The following is a 5,830-nucleotide window of genomic DNA, read 5'->3' on the forward strand; positions in this document are numbered from 1 at the left end:
GTGGGGGGGGGAGTTGTTATGCTAATAAAAATAAGGCCAGAGTTTAAGTCAATGTAAGAGAAGATATTTATATGTGATTTTTTTTTTAAGTTAAAGAAATATGAGACATCAGGGCAGAGACATGAAGCAGGTGGTTCCTGGCCCCGGCCTTCTGCAGAAGGGAGGCCAGGGCTGCAACCTCCCTGCCTGGCAGGGTGACAGGCTTACAGGGTGACTGGCTATGTGACTTCAGGTACTTACTGGATCTCTCTGGGCTGATTTGCTTTCTTCTCAATGCAGCATAACAGTCTCCTCAAATCACACACCACAAATATACTAAGAATATACTGAGAAGGGTATCCACTCAACACCTGGAGGATGCTGAGGATCTTCCTCAGGTCTTTCCTTCTAGCATTCCCCAAATTGATTTAATTACGAACCTTTTTTTCAAGGCACTCTCCTGATCATGCAACATGCTTTGAGAAATGCTAAGTTTGTTTTATTCTCTTTAGCACCTTCTTCCTTAAAGGAAATGGCACCAGCATTTGATGTTTTCTTGAAGCGGTGGGGAGCACAAGCTAATTTAAAGTGATGCTAATTTTTGCTTTGTCTTTGGTCTCCCCTTCCCTGTTCCCAAGTCCTGGAGGGATTTGTGACATAGGAAGAAAACAGACATTGTTTGGAATTATTCTCCTTTCTGGTTCTTGGTGTTTGTTCAGGACACCTAACTTCACTGAAGGATGTATGCTCGAGACGGAGAGACGACCGGAGGCTGCAGGGCAGAGGAGCGGGAGTGTCCAGCTCCTAAGGAGGAGACCGTGGCCTGGGCTTCTTCCAGCAGCACCAGCTCCCAGAGCACCCAGAGACTTGGACATCTGAGGGGGCCGGGTGGGTGGGGACCCCTACCTCAGCGATGGCGCTGCTCAGATCCTGCCCTCAGCTGCCCTGGACAACTGTGCATTGTATCATCAGGAACTCCTGTGGGGTCAGGCACAGAGGCCTTCCCTGAGTGTTCTGCGCAGTCCCTGGGGAGTGTCCCAGGCACAGAAGGAGGTCCCTGGAGATAAATAAGATAAAAATTCCCACCACCTAGCAGGAAGGGAGTTATCAATCAGCCTTGGGTTTTGAAAATTAATTTCACATTTTTATGCATCTATACTGTAGAGTAAAACTCATGCCTACCGTATGTCCCGTGTACTACTCTTTCAAAAAAGAATGGTAGAACCACCATGTACCTATGATCTAGATGCCAAATTAACATTTTGATGTATCTGTTTTATCTAGCTCCCTGAAATTTTTGAGAGTCAGTAGATGTCATGAGCCTTTACCTCTAAATATTTTAGCATTCAGCACTCATCTCTAAAATAAAGACATGAACCACGAAAATCACAGACCCTTGTTACCTAAGAAGATCAAGTCGTTACTCACTATCTGCTAATACCTAGCAGGTATTCACATTTCCCTGCTCATCCACAAAATCTCTTTTGTAGCTGTATTTTCAAACAAGAATCCATACCTTTAGTTATAGATTTTTAATAGCTTTATTCATATATAATTTACATACCACACAATTCACCCGTTTAAGGTGTACAATGCAGTGGTTTTCAGTAAGACACCGAGTCCTCCTCTTTTCACCCAGAACAGTCACACCTTCTCACTTTTTAATGACGTTGACATTTCAAAAGGACCAGGCAGGTTGTCTTATAAGCTGTCCACTTTCAGGGTTTGTCTGATTATCTCCTCTTGTGCTGTGGTTAAACTTGCCTGTCTGTCCCTGTATCATCAAAAAAGTGGAAGTTTGCTCCAAGGCTCAACTGATTGTCTTTGGGTTGATAGGTTTGGTGATAGCTCATCAGCGTGGATCTGTACTTCCCATTACTGGTAATGTGAGATTAGATCAGCTCAGCAGGGGGTAGGTGACCACCATGTCTTGTTATTGTAACAGTGTTTCCTTTGCTCTTACAAGTGCACTGCCAGGTGACACTTCGATGCCCTGAAACTCTCCAGTTCTCCAAGAACCTGTCACCTCCACTGACGCTCCTTACCTGAGCCCATTAGTTTTTTGGGGGGTGCAAATGGCAATTTCTTTCACATTAATGAACATTATTTTTTCCACACTGATATGATGTCATTCTGCAAAAAGAGCCCTTCACTCACCAACTTGGGATCTAATCTCCTAGAAAGGGAAGTATTTTATTCTTTTCCATTAATAGCCACTTTTCAAGTAAGGAGTTGGTGTAGTAGTCACCTCCAAAACGGTGTGATTAATATAGTCTTTCTTTTCATCTTGAACATCACAATGGATTTATGGATTATTCAATGTAATACAATCAACTATGGTCATTATTCTTTTCAATAACAGTTTTGTTGAGATATTTTTTTTTTCATTCCCAAATTTACATTACTGATTTAGAGACATACATACATAAAAAGCCAGAAGAATAAATTAGATGAAAAGGCCAAGCCTAATAAAGCTTAGAGAACAATGTTTGGAGGACATTACAATGCATACATCTTCCAGCTAAACACATTGCTCTCCCCATATATGTGGTAAGCTGGTGAAATGCCGTCTCAAGGCCATCCATTTAGCTAATGATCTGCCTTGGTAAAATGGCACTTACAAACATATTTGTCAGCTGAACCTGGAAGATAGCTTGCCTTTTAAGAGCTTCCTGTGCGCCTGGCACAGCTGCATCTTCAATGTGAAGTGTGCCACTGAGATCCACCAAAACAGCTTTTAATGCACGGCGTGCTGCCATCCTTCATTCCCTAGGAGAGAGCAAATGAAATTAAAAATACAGTTTAGGAAACAATGGACGATTAAAAACTGGTAAGTCTTCAAAAATATCACTCCTATCCAGAAACTGCTTAGTGTTTTTTATTTCATTAAATTTTTATTTATTTATTTTTTATTTTTTATTTTTTTGAGATATTTTTAACATATCACAAAATTCACCCTTTTGAAAATGTATAAGTCAGTGGTTGTCAGCACTCCCCACTCTCTAATTTTAGGACATTTTCATCCCCCCAGGAAGAAACCCCTACGCGTTAGCAGTCACTCCCACCCTCACCTCCTCTAGCCTATGGAAACCACTCGTCTACTTTTCTGTCATATGGATTTGGCTACTCTGGACATTTCCCATAAATGGAGTCACACAGTGTGTAGTCTTTCATCACTGTTTTCTTTCAATTAACATAAAGTTTTCAAGGTTCATCTGTGTAGCAGCAGGTGTCAGTGCTACACTCCTTTCTGTAATGGAATAATATTTCATTCTATGGATAGATCACTGCTGAGTGTCCACTCATCAGTTGATGGACACTTGGATTGTTTCTATTTTCTGGATATCATGAGTAATGCTGCACAATCATTTGTGTACAAATTTTTGTGTGGACGCATCTTTTTATTTATCTTGGATAAGTACCTAGGAGTGAAATAGCTGGGGTATATGGAAATTCTGTGTTTAACATATTTGAAGGGCTGCCAAACTGTTTTCCAAAGTGGCTGTGCCATTTTACAACCCCCCACACAACGTATAATAAGGTTTACAACTTCTTTATATATATTTTCATCAACACTTATTATTGTGTTTTTATTTTAGCCATCCTGGTGGGTGTCAAGTGGGATGTCATTGTAGTTTTGATTTGCATTTCCCTTATAGCTAATGACGTTGAATGCCTTTTCACGTTCTTATTGGCCATATGATTATATATATATATATATATATATATATAATCTTCCTTGGATAAATGTCTATTCAAGTCTTTTGTTTGTTAATGGAGTTGTTAGTGTTGTCATTATGGAGTTGTAAGACTTCTTTACGCATTTTGGATACAGGTCCCTTATCACACGTTTTATTTGCAGATATTTTCTCCTAGTCTATGAGGATTTTGTTATTGTTGTTGTCTTTTACTTTCCTGATGGCATCCTTGGAAGCACAAAGGTTTTTAGTTTTAGTGAAATCTAATTTAGGTATTTTTTTTTCTCTCTGTTGCTTGTAGTTTTGGTGTCATATTTAAGAAACCATTGCCTACCCCAAGGTCACTTTGATCAGGTGTCTGCTGAAATCCCCTCTCATTACAAATGTCTATCACTGCCCATCACTCTGCCTTACCCCGCCCTGTTCTTCACTGCAGTTGCTACCACTTGACACATTATATACTTACTGGTTTGCCTGCTGATCATCCATCTTTCCACACTAGAACATATACTTCTTGAAAGTGGTGTTTTTAATTGCTTTTATTCATGGTCGAATGCCCAGGATCTGGAACAGAGCCAGGCTGGGTTGGAGACTCACAACAGCTGAGGAAGTGACAGAGAGGCAGGAGACGAGGCAAGTGGCTCAAAGGCAGAGCTGCGTACTGCACAGCCACCCCTACAGAGCAAGGAAACTGGACAGCTGGAATTGCATAGAGTGCCTTCGAGGAGGTGTGTCCAAGTACCAAACCAAGAGACAAACAGACATAGTTAAACACTGGATATCCAAGAGGACTGGGGCGTTGGAAAATGTTTTACAAGTATCTTGATGAAAGAAAGTGACATTCCTATCATGATGGTTGATTTTATGCACCAACTTGACTGAGGTGTGGAGTGTCCAGATATTTGGTTAAACAATATCCTGGGTGTGTTTGTAAGGGTGTTTCTGGATGAGACTAATGTCTGCAAGAGTAATGTCTTAGTCGGCTCAGACTGCTGTAACAAAATACCATAAACCAACTGGCTTATCAACAACAGAAATACATTTATCACAATTCTGGGGGCTGGAAGCAGAGATCAGGGTGCCATCCTGATCTGGTTCTGGTGAGGGCCCACTTCCAGGTGTGGGTATCTGGCTTCTCCTTGTATCCTCAAATAGTGGGAAGAGTGTGTGCTAGCTCTCTGGCCTGTTCGTATAAGGGCACTAATCCCATTCATGGCCTGTTCGTATAAGGGCACTAATCCCATTCATGAAGGTTCTACCCTCATGACCTAATTACCTCCCAAATGCTCCACCTCCAAATACCATCACTTTGGGGATTAGATTTCAGCATATATATTTTTTGTGGGGGACACAAACATTCAGTCGATAACAGGTAAACCAAGATAGACCATGAATGTTAACAGGGCATCGAGCACTTTTCTTCTGAAAGAAAAGCAACTCTTACAAGAAGAACGTTAGCACTTTCTTTAGTGAGGAACAAGTAGCCATTAATAATAGCACCTCACTGTGACTCATTAACACTGTGATGCATGTATGCACATATTAACTCTATATCAAATTCTGTCACTTTTGGCCCACTGCATAGCCGCCAGTCTCAGCTGACCCTTGTGAGGTACAAGTTAAAGAAATCTTCAAGCTATTGGAACCAAGGATGTGAAACCCAGAATAGGCTATACCAACATAGAAAATATACACTTCACTAGCCCTGAATTCAAATGTGAAAAAGTGAAATTATTTTTCTAGAACTGTATTTGCCTTGAATTCCTAATTTGTCTAATGAGAGAAACTTAATTCAGTCATCATATTGAGGTAAGTTCTACCAGACTCACTGCTTCCTGAATTCACTCGGGTTTTAAATCAGTTAAATTAAAAGCCTTTCTCCCATACTACTCTCCCCACTTGGTTGTTGGGTGTGAGGGAGTGGAGATTGGAGTAATGGGGTGGGGATTCCACATGGGCTTGGGAGAAAGGCTCTCGGGCACTTCTGTGCAACGTCCCTGCTGGTCCTGGCCTCTGCCATCTATTCTCATGACATACTCTGAGTCAGTCTGTGCTTCTCCAGGCTGGTGTTTCCCGAGGCTGTGACCCCATGTGACTTCCGACCACATGGACAGTGTGGCCATGCCAAGACCACTAGTTCCCTTCGGGGGACT

This window comes from Galeopterus variegatus, unplaced genomic scaffold, assembly GCF_000696425.1.
Source record: "Galeopterus variegatus unplaced genomic scaffold, G_variegatus-3.0.2 Scaffold7066, whole genome shotgun sequence".
NCBI lineage: Eukaryota > Metazoa > Chordata > Mammalia > Dermoptera > Cynocephalidae > Galeopterus > Galeopterus variegatus.